This window comes from Entelurus aequoreus, linkage group LG14 (assembly GCF_033978785.1).
Source record: "Entelurus aequoreus isolate RoL-2023_Sb linkage group LG14, RoL_Eaeq_v1.1, whole genome shotgun sequence".
NCBI classification, from domain to species: domain Eukaryota; kingdom Metazoa; phylum Chordata; class Actinopteri; order Syngnathiformes; family Syngnathidae; genus Entelurus; species Entelurus aequoreus.
The window spans coordinates 13,373,995-13,390,508 of NC_084744.1; positions in this window are offsets into that span (position 1 = coordinate 13,373,995).

The following is a 16,514-nucleotide window of genomic DNA, read 5'->3' on the forward strand; positions in this document are numbered from 1 at the left end:
GAAGCCATATATCTATAATCTTCTGTACGCTACATATGGCCAACAATTTACAATACAATACTTCAGCAAAATAGTAAATTTCTAAAATAGTCAGTAAATTAAATGATTGCTGGATAAGCCTTAACTGCGTGTCTTTTTACATAGTGATATCTAATCGACCTCTACGTTAGCAATGTATGGGCAATATTACACATTCTTACCATAAATGCTCCAACTAAGGCATAGATCCTCCTATAGTCCCCAACTATGTGTTCTACAAAAGTAAATAAGTCTCTAAGTGACAGCTCAAATAACATTGGCATCAACAGTTGTGGCTGTCGGCAACCTTCTCTTGTAATTTTCATCAACACCACATTTGCTGCATTTGAAATATCACGAGTAGGGATGGGAATTTATAAGACTTTTACTATTGCATCTTAGATTCTGCTTAACGATTCGACGTTTTTATCGATTCTCTTACCAATTCTCATTTAGAAAAAAGGATTGTAAATCGGTTGATTAGCATCGACTTTTTTTAGTATAGAAAAAACATGAGTACTAACATGTACAATGTACAAACACAACAGTGAGGTCTTGAGAGACCCACAACCCAGATTTTTTTTTTTTTTTTAAATCATTTTAATATAATTAATCAATCAATAAAATCTATTTATATAGGCCGTAATCACAAGTCAATCAAAAGGCTTCACAAACTAACGTCGACATCACATGATTTACGTCAACATCTGGGCAAGGAAAAACTCAAAAGACCCCAGCTGGGGAAAAAAGAAACCTTGAGAAGGGACCGCAGATGTAGGGGACCCCGCTTCCAGGGTGATCGGTCCCAATGGATGCGGAGTGGGTTTAATTATTGAGTTAATAGATAATGTGAGAATCCCGTCCATCAGGAAGACAACAGTTATTCTTCCAGGAATTTCGAATTTCCCCCAGGGAGCAATAAAGTACTTTCTATTCTTCTATTCTATTCTATGAATCATCTTCCAGGTCAGCTACACAAGGTTGGAATAGGGGGTTAAATCACCAAAATGATTCCCGAGCGCGGCCACAGCTGCTGCGCACTGCTCCCTTCACCTCCCAGGGGCTGGAACAAGGGGATGGGTCAAATGCAAAGGGTAATTTCACCACACCCAGTGTGTGTGTGTGACTATCAGTGGTACTTTAACTTTAAAGACATCCACAGCTGTGCATTAAAGAGTCAAAACTTAGGTCAGCTAACACATCATCCAGACTGGTACCTCTCCAGGAATTATCCATGGCCACCTTGTATCCTCTCCTAATAAAGTCAATATTCTACTGTAGTAATAATCAAAATACAACATCAATTATTCTGTGACAAATGACGATGAAACAAGAATGTTCGGTAAAATAATGACATAATGGAAAATGAAACAAGTCTTTAAAAAAATATATACAGTATATGTATGAGTTCGGCACTCAAAAGTACACAAAACAGCAAGTCAAGTCCGAACAAAACTGTAAAACTGCAAAACTGTGCATTGTGCAATTTTGCAGCCATCAACCAGGAAAATTAAACAGTATTTTGCTGAAAAATACACATATCTGATTTTTAAGGAAACATACGGCATCTCTCTGAGTAAATACGGTGTCACCGGCTGTGGAAAACACTTTAGCCTTCATTTCATGTTCACAGTTATTCATATGCAGATTTTACAATGAAGTGCTATCATGATAGGCATTATTAGTTAGTTACCTGCAGTATTACCAACAGACAAATTGGCACAAACGATTCCCAGGAATCCGAACAGTGAGAACCAGTTCTTGTTGAAGATTTCCATCCCTAACCACGAGTGAATCAGCATCTAGTCGCTAACTCTAATGACGAGTGGAACATCAAGCCGTTTGTTCCTTGCCACAACATCGGCGATGTGCCGTTCGTAAATGACTACGCATGGAGCTTTGTTCTCCTTTCACCTTTCTCATGGACTGTACATCATTATTTAGGTAAAAAGAACAAACATTTTATCTTTCATATCAACCTGTTCTCTTTGTGGTTTAGGTAAATAAACACTTTGGTATAATTATATAAATACAGTACGTTATTCACCTCCAAGATAAATGTTCCGGTTCCAGCATTCTTATTAAATAAATATAGGTACAGTAGTACCTTAATCTTAAGAGCTTAATTAGTTCTGTGACGGAGCTCTTAACTCAAAACACTTGTATCTCAATTCAACGCCTCCATTGAAATGATAGAAACGGCACCAAAACAGCACATTTTAACATGTAAAATGCCTTTTAAAAAGATATACAAGCTTGGAGATAAGAAATATTGTATACAAACGATACATTAGAAGGTACTACTAACACAGGGGTCCCCAAACATTGGGTAAAAAAAATTTGGCCGGGCTGTATGTATTGTATGTATGTATATATATGTATATGTGTGTGTGTATATAAGCGGTAAAAAATGGATGGATGTGTGTGTGTGTGTGTATATATATATATATATATATATATATATATATATATATATATATATATATATATATATATATATATTTATACATATATATATATATACATATGTGTGTGTATATATATATATATATATATATATACATATATATATGGAAGAACTTTGAACATGTCACGAGGGAGGTGCTGGGCATTGAGTCCGAATGGACCATGTTCCGCACCTCTATTGTCGAGGCGGCTGATTGGAGCTGTGGCCGCAAGGTAGTTGGTGCCTGTCGTGGCAGTAATCCTAGAACCCGTTGGTGGACACCGGCGGTGAGGGATGCCGTCAAGCTGAAGAAGGAGTCCTATCGGGTTCTTTTGGCTCATAGGACTCCTGAGGCAGCGGACAGGTACCGTCGGGCCAAGCGGTGTGCGGCTTCAGCGGTTGCGGAGGCAAAAACTCGGACATGGGAGGAGTTCGGGGAAGCCGTGGAAAACAACTTCCGGATGGCTTCGAAGCGATTCTGGACCACCATCCGCCGCCTCAGGAAGGGGAAGCAGTGCACTATTAACACCGTGTATGGTGAGGATGGTGTTCTGCTGACCTCGACTGCGGATGTTGTGGATCGGTGGAGGGAATACTTCGAAGACCTCCTCAATCCCACCAACACGTCTTCCTATGAGGAAGCAGTGCCTGGGGAATCTGTGGTGGGCTGTCCTATTTCTGGGGCTGAGGTTGCTGAGGTAGTTAAAAATCTCCTCGGTGGCAAGGCCCCGGGGGTGGATGAGATCCGCCCGGAGTTCCTTAAGGCTCTGGATGCTGTGGGGCTGTCTTGGTTGACAAGACTCTGCAGCATCGCATGGACATCGGGGGCGGTACCTCTGGATTGGCAGACCGGGGTGGTGGTTCCTCTCTTTAAGAAGGGGAACCGGAGGGTGTGTTCTAACTATCGTGGGATCACACTCCTCAGCCTTCCCGGTAAGGTCTATTCGGGTGTGCTGGAGAGGAGGCTACGCCGGATAGTCGAACCTCGGATTCAGGAGGAACAGTGTGGTTTTCGTCCTGGTCGTGGAACTGTGGACCAGCTCTATACTCTCGGCAGGGTCCTTGAGGGTGCATGGGAGTTTGCCCAACCAGTCTACATGTGTTTTGTGGACTAGGAGAAGGCATTCGACCGTGTCCCTCGGGAAGTCCTGTGGGGAGTGCTCAGAGAGTATGGGGTATCGGACTGTCTGATTGTGGCGGTCCGCTCCCTGTATGATCAGTGCCAGAGTTTGGTCCGCATTGCCGGCAGTAAGTCGGACACGTTTTCAGTGAGGGTTGGACTCCGCCAAGGCTGCCCTTTGTCACCGATTCTGTTCATAACTTTTATGGACAGAATTTCTAGGCGCAGTCGAGGCGTTGAGGGGATCTGGTTTGGTGGCTGCAGGATTAGGTCTCTGCTTTTTGCAGATGATGTGGTCCTGATGGCTTCATCTGGCCAGGATCTTCAGCTCTCGCTGGATCGGTTCGCAGCTGAGTGTGAAGCGACTGGGATGAGAATCATCACCTCCAAGTCCGAGTCCATGGTTCTCGCCCGGAAAAGGGTGGAGTGCCATCTCCGGGTTGCGGAGGAGACCCTGCCCCAAGTGGAGGAGTTCAAGTACCTTGGAGTCTTGTTCACGAGTGAGGGAAGAGTGGATCGTGAGATCGACAGGCGGATCGGTGCGGCATCTTCAGTAATGCGGACGCTGTATCGATCCGTTGTGGTGAAGAAGGAGCTGAGCCGGAAGGCAAAGCTCTCAATTTACCGGTCGATCTACGTTCCCATCCTCACCTATGGTCATGAGCTTTGGGTTATGACCGAAAGGACAAGATCACGGGTACAAGCGGCCCAAATGAGTTTCCTCCGCCGGGTGGCGGGTCTCTCCCTTAGAGATAGGGTGAGAAGCTCTGCCATCCGGGGGGAGCTCAAAGTAAAGCCACTGCTCCTCCACATCGAGAGGAGCCAGTTGAGGTGGTTCAGGCATCTGGTCAGGATGCCACCCGAACGCCTCCCTAGGGAGGTGTTTAGGGCACGTCCGACCGGTAGGAGGCCACGGGGAAGACCCAGGACACGTTGGGAAGACTATGTCTCCCGGCTGGCCTGGGAACGCCTCGGGATCCCCCGGGAAGAGCTGGACGAAGTGGCTGGGGAGAGGGAAGTCTGGGTTTCCCTGCTTAGGCTGCAAAAACGATATTTTCCCGATTCAAAACGATTCTCTATTCATTCAATACATAGGATTTCAGCAGGATCTACCCCAGTCTGCTGACATGCAAGCAGAGTAGTAGATTTTTGTAAAAAGCTTTGATAATTGTAAAGGACAATGTTTTATCAACTGATTGCAATAATGTAACTTTGTTTTAACTATTAAATGAACCAAAAATATGACTTATTTTATATTTTTTTTAAATATTGGACACAGTGTGTTGTCAAGCTTATGAGATGCGATGCAAGTGTAAGCCACTGTGACACTGTTGTTCATTTTTTAAATTTTTTATAAATGTCTAATGATAATGTCAATGAGGGATTTTTAATCACTGCTATGTTGAAATTGTAACTAATACTGTTGTTGATAATATTCATTTTTGTTTCACTACTTTTGATTTGTTCTGTGTCGTGTTTGTGTCTCCTCTCAATTGCTCCGTTTATTGCAGTTCTGAGTGTTGCTGGGTCAGGTTTGGTTTTGGAATTGGATTGCATTGTTATGGTATTGCTGTGTATTGTTTTGTTGGATTGATTAATTTAAAAAAAATTTAAAAAATTAAAAATAAAAAAATAGATTTTTGAAAAATGAGAATCGATACTGAATCGCACAACGTGACAATACATTTTTTCCCACACCCCTAATATATATATATATATATATATATATATATATATATATATATATATATATATATATATATATATACATACCGGTGTATATATATATATATATACACACAAATATATGTCTACCCCGCCTTCCACCCGATTGTAGCTGAGATAGGCTACAACACCCCCCGCGACTCCGAAAAGGATAAGCGGTAGAAAATGGATGGATATATACAGTATATATATATATATATATATATATATATATATATATATATATATATATATATATATATATATATATACACACACAGACATACAAGCGGTAGAAGATGGATGGAGATATATATATATATATATATATATATATATATATATATATATATATATATATATATATATATATATATATATATATATATATATATATTCTGAGCGCGATGATGTCACGTTATAGATGGGAAAATGCATTTTTAGACAATCTGATTTGCCTAAGCGGCTAGGAGACACCGAGAGTAACAAGCGGTAGAAAATGGATTGGAAAGGACAGATTTTTTTTAAATTATAATGAAAAAATATTTAAAAAAAAAAAAAAAAAATATATATATATATATATATATATATATATATATATATAATATATATATGTCATAACTAGGTCTATGGCGTGGTTTGCTCTCCCGTGGTGCAAAAGAATTGGAACGGACGTGGCGTGCAGGTAAAGACATAGTTTAATTATTACTATAAACTCAAACAAAAGGTACAAACAAAAGGCGCTCACAGCGGAGGTAAAAAACTTGACTAGAAAACAAAAGGCGCGCACAATGGCGGAGAACTATGAACATTAAACAAACAAAAACTTACGTGACAAGGAACTGTGAACATGGCATGAATGTATGATGTCGCCAGGACGAACAACAGAAACAGAAAAGCCTATATAGTGACATGATAAGTGAAAACAGGTGCGTGACTAACTGTGAACAGGTGAGTGACATGACTGTGAAAACGTGAGACAGGTGTGTGTGAGTCCAGACGTGGAACAGGTGAAACTAATGGTTGCTATGGTGACAAACAAAACCAGGAAGTGAAACAAGGAACTAAGGAAGTGTCCAAAAAACAAAACAGCACATGGCCAAACAAAAACATGAACACAGACATGACAGAACCCCCCCCTTACGGACAGATCCCAGATGTCCAAAAACAAAAAACAGGATCAAGAGTCATGGGAGGGGGGGAGGGGGACATGGCGGTGGGTCGCCAGACCAGGTGTCCCCGAATCCACCGGGGCAGGATCAGGTGGCGGCGACGCGTAGATCGCCGCTGTACCTGACGAGGTGGGCGACCCGGGAATGGCCATATCCATGGCCGATGAGGTGGGCGCACTTGGCGTGGCGGACGACCAGGCTGTGGCCACCTTCGTGGCAGACGAGGAGGCAGGCGCGTCGTCATCATGGCAGGCGGCGAAGTTTGGCGTGGCGCGGCAGGCGGCGAAGTTTGGCGTGGCGCGTCAGGCGGCGAAGCTTGGCGTGGCGCGTCAGGCGGCGAAGCTTGGCGTGGCGCGTCAGGCGGCGAAGCTTGGCGTGGCGGGTCTTGGCGTGGGTCTTGGTCTTGGCGTGGGTCTTGGTCTTGGCGTGGGTCTTGGTCTTGGCGTGGGTCTTGGTCTTGGCGTGGGTCTTGGTCTTGGCGAGGGTCTGGGTCTTGGTCTTGGCATGGTTGGTCTTGGACTTGGTCTTGGTGTTGACATGGTTGGTCTTGGACTTGGCGTGGTTGGTCTTGGTGTGGTTGGTCTTGGTCTTGGACACTTGGCGGGTCTTGGTCTTGGTCACTTGGCGGGTCTTGGTCTTGGTCACTTGGCGGGTCTTGGTCTTGGACACTTGGCGGTTCTTGGTCACTTGGCGGTTCTTGGTCACTTGGCGGTTCTTGGTCTTGGTCACTTGGTGGGTCTTGGTCACTTGGCGGTTCTTGGTCTTGGTCACTTGGCGGGTCTTGGTCTTGGCTTTGGTCTTGGCGTGGGGCAGCCACGGGCGGCACTTGGCGGCGTGGGGCAGCCACGGGCGGCACTGGGCGTCGTGAAGCTGCGACTGGCGGCACTGGGCGTCGTGAAGCTGCGACTGGCGGCACTGGGCGTCGTGAAGCTGCGACTGGCGGCACTGGGCGTCGCGAAGCTGCGACTGGCGGCACTGGGCGTCGCGAAGCTGCGACTGGCGGCACTGGGCGTCGTGAAGCTGCGACTGGCGGCACTGGGCGTCGTGAAGCTGCGACTGGCGGCACTGGGCGTCGTGAAGCTGCGACTGGCGGCACTGGGCGTCGTGAAGCTGCGACTGGCGGCACTGGGCGTCGTGAAGCTGCGACTGGCGGCGCTTGGCGTCGTGAAGCTGCGACTGGCGGCGCTTGGCGTGGAGCAGGTACTGGCGGCGCTTGGCGTGGAGCAGGTACTGGCGGCGCTTGGCGTGGAGCAGGTACTGGCGGCGCTTGGCGTGGAGCAGGTACTGGCGGCGCTTGGCGTGGAGCAGGTACTGGCGGCGCTTGGCGTGGAGCAGGTACTGGTGGCGCTTGGCGTGGAGCAGGTACTGGTGGCGCTTGGCGTGGAGCAGGTACTGGTGGCGCTTGGCGTGGAGCAGGTACTGGTGGCGCTTGGCGTGGAGCAGGTACTGGTGGCGCTTGGCGTGGAGCAGGTACTGGTGGCGCTTGGCGTGGAGCAGGTACTGGCGGCGCTTGGCGTGGAGCTGGGCGTGGAGCAGGTGGATCTTGGCATGGTCGAAAAACTGGTGGTGGCGGCCGTGCTGGTGGCTTGGCGTGACGAAAGACAGGTGGTGGGGGTCGTGCTGGTGGCTGTGGCTTGGCAGGTCGAAAGACTGGTGGTGGGGGTCGTGCTGGTGGCTGTGGCTTGGCAGGTCGAAAGACAGGTGGTGGAGGTCGTGCTGGTGGCTGTGGCTTGGCGTGACGAAGCTGACCCACCCCACCTGAACAATTCCCAGCCCTAGCCCCCCCCTCAAGGAGCGGATCCCAGACGCGCTCCCCGCGGTCTGGAACCGTCTTTTGGGGTGGGCGGAGGGGGTTCAGGAGGAGGGCAGAATCCTCCCCTCTAAATTGTCCAAAATGTCTTTCTTCTTGTACCTGGGATCTTGTGGGTGAAAAAAAAAAGTGTGACTTGGGCGTGGCTTGAGTCCTGGGGGGCGGGGCATGGAATTTGGGTGGCTTGGATTGACAGGATCTGATTTCTAAAAACATGTCCTGGTAACGTCTTATCATGTTTTTAGAGTCTTTGGCTGGAGGCGGATGATCAAAAGAAAAAGAGTTCAGAAAAAAAAAATCCTGGTCTGTGATGTCATTTTGGAGCTGTGGAGCTGGCAGCAACCTGCTTCCGCCCGTAGTGGGAGGAGCCTGCGGCAGCGCCGCATGCTGTCCGCTCGCCTTCCCTGATGTCTTTGGTCTGGAGCGGCGCTTCCAGGACTGCGGTGACGCAGCGCCATCCTCGGACCAACTGGAGCTCAATGGCACCAGATTTCCATCTGGCCCCCACATCAGGTCTCTGCGCTTACCGGAGGAATAACGTAGCGTCTCTTCCTCCATCGCGCGGAGGACCTCCCACGTTGCCTCGTCAAAATTGTCCAAATTTTTTGCGGGAGAGCTCTTATGCTGGCGACATCTGTCATAACTAGGTCTATGGCGTGGTTTGCTCTCCCGTGGTGCAAAAGAATTGGAACGGACGTGGCGTGCAGGTAAAGACATAGTTTAATTATTACTATAAACTCAAACAAAAGGTACAAACAAAAGGCGCTCACAGCGGAGGTAAAAAACTTGACTAGAAAACAAAAGGCGCGCACAATGGCGGAGAACTATGAACATTAAACAAACAAAAACTTACGTGACAAGGAACTGTGAACATGGCATGAATGTATGATGTCGCCAGGACGAACAACAGAAACAGAAAAGCCTATATAGTGACATGATAAGTGAAAACAGGTGCGTGACTAACTGTGAACAGGTGCATGACATGACTGTGAAAACGTGAGACAGGTGTGTGTGAGTCCAGACGTGGAACAGGTGAAACTAATGGTTGCTATGGTGACAAACAAAACCAGGAAGTGAAACAAGGAACTAAGGAAGTGTCCAAAAAACAAAACAGCACATGGCCAAACAAAAACATGAACACAGACATGACAATATATATATATATATAATATATATATATATATATATATATATATATATATATATATATATATATATATATATATATATATATATATATATATATATATATATATATAATATATATATATATATATATATATATATATTATATATATATATATTTAATATATATATATATATATATATATATATATATATATATATATATATATATATATATATATATATATATATATATATATATATATATATATATATATATATTTTTTTTTTTTTAATTTTATTTTATTTTTTTTAATTTTTTTTTACTTAGGACTTCTCGCGGGCCGGATTTTGGACGCTGGCGGGCCGGTTTTGGGACCCCTGTACTAACAACTACAGTAGTTTAATGAAGTAATGTAATAATAATGTACAGCATTTACCTTGAAGAGCGGACTTCTACAGTACCTGCTTCGAGCTGCTTCTCCGTCAAACACACCATGAGCAGCTTTTCCATATTTTCATGGATAAAAGTCTGCCGTTTAGATATTATTTTAACATTCTGGTTGGTCGATAGACTCATTCTGCTTCAGTATGATGTAGACTTCACACGGTTATGCTTTTGAGGATTTGTTTTTTTTATTCAACACTGTCCTTCACACTCACTTTCTTTCTTCCATTGCTTGGAAATTCATGTCGATCTCTTGCTACAAGCTAATGCTAGCGAGTAAGACCAGATGTTTTGGTTGGATCTTACAGGGTTCACTGTGACATTTGCTACACCAACTAAAGGCGGGGATGTTTGGAACTCAAATTTTTGCTTGCATCTTAAAGCGTAACAATTAGCCGAGAGACAGATCTTATCTCAAAACACTCTCGAGTTGGGGCACTCTTTAAGTACCACTAGAGTGAAAAAACAAGTTGACTTTATATGCTTATTTGTGTTTCATTGTATCCATTAAACCATATCCGATTGTATTTACAATCTGCAAAGTATGTGAAAATACCATCTAAACATCACAAAATGCCACGAATTCAGTCAGCCATTTTGAAAATTACGCTCTAAACACCTTTGGTAATTTCCGTAGATTCTACGTAAGTGGAGTAACGCTTTTGCACTCTGACCGTGTTATCAGATCAGTCATACTGGAAATACGCAAAAATTAGAAAGAGATGAACAAGAACACACATGCTTGGCTTGTTTTATGAATTTGAAATCGTAAACAAATAGCTAACAATTGATTCAACAGATCGAGGGTCCACTGTTGCGCTCATTATACCCTCTCTAAAACATCCAGAAACTCCCAACAATATTCCATTTACATGTGGTGACCTGAAAATTAACCAAATATGAGTGATATTGTTATTATAAGCACCAACGCAGACGGACTATTTTAGCGGCGCTTTGATAGCAGTGAGCTAATGCTAGCTTACGCTGCTATTGTTGACACACTAAGCCGGCGGCTACTTCTGCTTCGTCTCAAACTTGCTCAAAATTAAGACAAATGTGGCAATGGACCGACAGGCTGGTCGACTTTCACATCCCTGAGGAGGCGAAATAGACACAAAAAGACGCTTGTTGCAGCAACTTTTTTTTTAGCTCTTTGTGAGGATTTTCTAATTGATTCTTCATCTAAACGGACTTATGAGAGAGTCCCGTCGGTCGGCATCTCAGCGAGAGTGTAAATTGTGAAGTAAGTGTTTGTTTTATTTTATTTTATTATGGTTAGTTTTAGGGCTGGGCGATATATCGAGTGTGTCAGATATATCGATATATTTTTAAACAAGATATGAATTAAGAAAATATCGTAATATCGATATAATTTATTTCAGGTTAAAATGACCAAACGCCGCTTATTTGTTGTGTTGCTTGATTCTCCCCTGCTTCTCACCCCCTCTCATGGGCTACTAAACCCCCTCCCCTTCATCCTTCCATGACGTGCTTGCACGTATAAGAACATCCATGATTGGTTGGTAGTTTACTATGATGAGTCACGATTGCTTGAGATTAGGCAAAACATAAGGAACAGGCCAATCAGAGGCAAGATAGGGCGGGTCATCTAGTCAGGGAGGGAAATCACAAAAGACATCCCAAATGACGAAAAGTCGTAGGAGAAAAGAGCGATTTATATATTAAAAAACTTCTTTAGATTTTTCTTTTAGTGATGTAGACCACGTCCGGGAAACCCACAATGCGTCTACTTGGTCACATTTGGACAAATGTTTGCGTCTGGATAATACATTCATTTGAGTTGTTTACCATGTAAGCCCAAATCCAAACTGTTGTCGAGTTGCCATATTTCGCACAAGAAATGCTGCCAAAAATGTATTACCGGTATTTGCACATCTATGTTATCTATTTTACGTAGAAAGAATATTTTTGTATTTTATTTATGTTATGTAATTCTGTGCTACTTAAACAGTTTCTTTTCTGTGCTGTTAATACCCATCTTGACTATCCATCCATCCATTTTCTACCGATTGTCCCTTTCGGGGTCGCGGGGGGTGCTGGAGCCTATCTCAGCTGCATTCGGGCGGAAGGCGGGGTACACCCTGGACAAGTCGCCACCTCATCACAGGGCAAACACAGATTGACTAACTAGGTTAATAAAAGTGCCACTGACTGTTTAAATTTCAGTGAATCTCGCTCAAAAATGAATATCTTTATATGCATACTTTCCCCGGAATATATATCGAGATATATATCGAATATTGAGTTTAAGTAAAAATATATCGAGATATACTTTTTCGTCCATATCGGCCAGCCCTAGTTAGTTTGTATGTTTAACACCTAGCAATGCCGCAGATGCTAGTGTCACAATAAAGCTACACCCGGGTAGCAGTCGGCTTTCTAAAACGTATTGCTCATCCTCTTTGTGTTCGGGCTCAAAAATATAAGGCCCGGATTATAATTTTTTCCAAAGTAATCATTGCTGGCTCTTACAAAGTATGCTTGATTTGCATTGTTGTCGATAAGGAAAGGATCTTTGGTTCTTAGCGCGACGTCACATGATCACTTGACCGGCTTCCTCGTTATCTCTAAAAATGGCTCGAGAATCTCAGTGAGATTGATACTATTTTGATCTATTTATTCGCAAACTTTGGAAGTCTTTCGGTGTCATAAATCAGACAAATATGATCATAGGCGCCGATCTACATTTCTGCCAGTGGGTGCTCAGTGTGTATGTATTAGTGTTGTCCCGATACTAATATTTTGGTTCCGGTACCAAAAGAATTTCGGTACTTTTCTAAACAAAGGGGACCACAAAAAGTGTCGTCATTGGCTTTATTTTAACAAAAAAATCTTACAGTATATTAAACATATGTTTCTTATTGCAAGTTTGTCCTTAAATAAAATAGTGAACATATAAGACAACTTGTCTTTTAGTAGTAAGTAAACAAACAAAGGCTCCTAATTTAGTCTACTGACATATGCAGTAACATATTGTGTCATTTATCATTCTATTATTTTGTCAAAATGGTCCCAATACGGAAAACCATTGCATCTCATTTGCACCCCTGGTAGTGAAATCTATCAAAATTATTAAGGACAAGTGGTAGAAAATTAATTATGAATCTACTTGTTCATTTACTGTTAATATCTGCTTACTTTCTCTTTTAACATGTTCTATCTACACGTCTGTTAAAATGTAATAATCACTTATTCTTCTGTTGTTTGATACTTTACATAAGTTTTGGATGATACCACAAATTTGGGTATCCGATACCAAGTCGTTACAGGATCATACATTGGTCATTTCAAAGTCCTCATGTGTCCAGGGACATATTTCCTGGGTTTATAAACATAATATACATTTTTTTAAAAAGGAAGAAGATTTTGTGATGTTAAATATCTATGTAATCATAGTAGTATCGACTAGATACGCTATTGTACGTGGTATCATTACAGTGGATGTTAGGTGTAGGTCCACCAATGGCGTTTGTTTATATTGCAGCATCCCGGAAGAGTTGGTGCTGCAGGGAATTTGTTCTGTTGTGTTTATGTTGTGTTGCGGTGAAAATATTCTTCCAAAATGTGTTTGTCGTTGTTGTTTAGTGTGGTTTCACTATATGGCACATGTTTATGACAGTGTCGGCGTTGTTCATACTGCCACCCTTAGTGTGACATGTATGGCTGTTGAATAAGTATGCCCTTCATTCGCTCCTGCGCCATGTGTTCTAAGGCAAGACGATTGTGTTTTTAGTTTCGTTATTGGGCACAATGAAATCTTGGTTAGGCTTTCTTAATTATAGACTATATGATTTGAGACTTTTTTTTAACTATGTGAAATGGACTAAACTCGCCACAAAATTAACAACAACAAGATTGAGTTTTCAAAAATGTAATTAAAGATTGAAAGTTGCCACCATCCCACGTGGGTGCTTGGGATTGTCCATGGGGGCTCGGGCCCCGAAGCACCCAAGGGATATAATAGCTTCAATATAGAGGCAACTTTAAAGGCCTACTGAAATGAATTTTTTTTATTTAAACGGGGATAGCAGATCTATTCTATGTGTCATACTTGATCATTTCGCGATATTGCCATATTTTTGCTGAAAGGATTTAGTATAGAACAACGACGATAAAGATTGCAACTTTTGGTATCTGATAAAAAAAAGGCTTGCCCCTACCGGAAGTAGCGTGACGTAGTCAGTTGAACATATACGCAAAGTTCCCTATTGTTTACAATGATGGCCGCATGAAGTGAGAGAGATTCGGACCGAGAAAGCGACAATTTCCCCATTAATTTGAGCGAGGATGAAAGATTTGTGGATGAGTAAAGTGCAAGTGAAGGACTAGTGGGGAGTTGAAGCTATTCAGATAGGGAAGATGCTGTGAGAGCCGGGGGTGACCTGATATTCAGCTGGGAATGACTACAACAGTAAATAAACACAAGACATATATATACTCTATTAGCCACAACACAACCAGGCTTATATTTAATATGCCACAAATTAATCCTGCATAAAAACACCTGCGTGTTTGTTATGCTAGCTCCTAGCTCCTATGCTAGCTCCTAGCTCCATAGAACACGCCAATACAATTCAAACACCTGATCAACACACACAATCACTCAGCCCAAAAGACCGTTCACCTAACCCAAGGTTCATAAAGCTTATATATTTTAAAAAAGTTACATACATACGCAAAAAAAAGTTGCGCACATACGGTCAAGCGATCAAATGTTTAGAAGCCAAAGCTGCATACTCACAGTAGCACGTCTGCGTCTTTGTCATCCAAATCAAAGTAATCCTGGTAAGAGTCTGTGTTGTCCCAGTTCTCTACAGGCGTCTGTGTATCGAAGTCAAAAGTCCTCCTGGTTAGAGTCTCTGTTATCCGAGTTCTTCCATCTTGACTGCATCTTTCGGGAATGTAAACAAAGAAGCGCCGGCTGTGTACTGTTGTTGCTGACTACGTTCGAAAAATACGTCCATTTCGCACCGACAACTTTCTTCTTTGCTTGCTCAGCTTCCTTCTCCATAATACAATGAACATGATTGCAACAGATTCACGAACACAGATGTCCAGAATACTGTGGAATTATGAAATGAAAACAGAGCTTTTTCGTATTGGCTTCAATGTGGAAGGCATACCCGTGTTCGCCGGGCCACGTCACGCGCATACGTCATCCTCAGAGGCGTTTCGAACCGGAAGTTTAGCGGCAAATTTAAAATGTCACTTTATAAGTTAACCCGGCCGTATTGGCATGTGTTATAATGTTAAGATTTCATCATTGATATATAAACTATCAGACTGCGTGGTCGGTAGTAGTGGGTTTCAGTAGGCCTTTAACTTTACTGCTCCTTTAGGTTGAGATGCCAATGTATAGTAAAAGACATGCATGCAAAGTAAAAGTCTGTGCAAAGGCTCTACTAAACATATAAGCAAGGCAGATGAAATTATTATTGAAAATGTCAAACCCTTTACTCCTTGCATCAAATCAAACAAGCTTTAGTGAATGTACGTATGTGGACACACGAATGTTTGTGCAGCGTTTACGTCAGCTGTGGTTTTTCAGCTTTTCCTAAATGCAACACAGGAATCAAGACTTGGGAAAAATCAACGCCGGGAAATGTTTGTTTTGGTTTTTTTTTCCTTTTACACAAACAAGGCACACAAATGAGATTAAAGCGGTGGCTAAGATTCATACAAAGCTTCCATGACATCTGCTGTAATCCTGCGTGGCATTTAGCGGCCAACAGCTGAGCGTTTATAACAGGTGCCATGTCATCTTTAAGGCCCGGATTATCTCGCATGTGTCCTGGGAAGGGTGTAGAGGTGGGGGGTAGGGGGGCGGGCAAGCGCTTACACGAGGGTGTCAGATGTAAACACGGAGGACTCCATGTTGTTTTAATTATGGAATGTGCGGATCGACGTCTACTGTTTGGGACTTCAGCCTCCCCAGCTGCTGGAACATGAGCCCCTCGAGTGGATTAAAGCTGCTAGAACCAACAAATGAAATCGTATTGACTCCACTTAGAGGCGGCGCAAGGAATTCTGGGCGCAATGAAAAAAAACAACACAATGGGACCTAACCCCGTGCAGATTTTGCTGTTTTACATATTTTTTAGGACCCCTGACTTACCCTAACCCAGGCCCCACACCCCCTACAACGGGACCCCTGTCCAACTTGATATTTGTTTTTGTGCGCGTGTGTGTGCTTGTGTGTGTGTGTGTGTGTGTTCTTGTATTTCTACACTTCTTGAGACATCAACAAGGAAAAGTAGTGTCCATATGAGGACCGGTGAACAAGTTAGGACCAAAATCATGGTCCCAATACGGAAAACCATTGCATCTCATTTGCACCCCTGGTAGTGAAATCTATCAAAATTAGGGTGGTCCCAAAAAGAAGGGATTTTTCAAATTGACTGTGTGTCGGTTTTAAAAATGCTCCCCCTCTGGTCAACATATGAAATAACAAGTGTGTGTGAACAATTTAAATGCACCCCCTTTGGCCAAAATTAATTTCAAAAATATGTCTATAGAGACATACTGTAATAACTTGAAGTAAGTAATGGAGATTTAAAACTAATTACAAACAAAAAAATTCCAATTGCATTTGCATAGTTTGTGAATACAAATCTTTATATATCTAGAAAGGGTGGTCCTAAAGAGGTAGG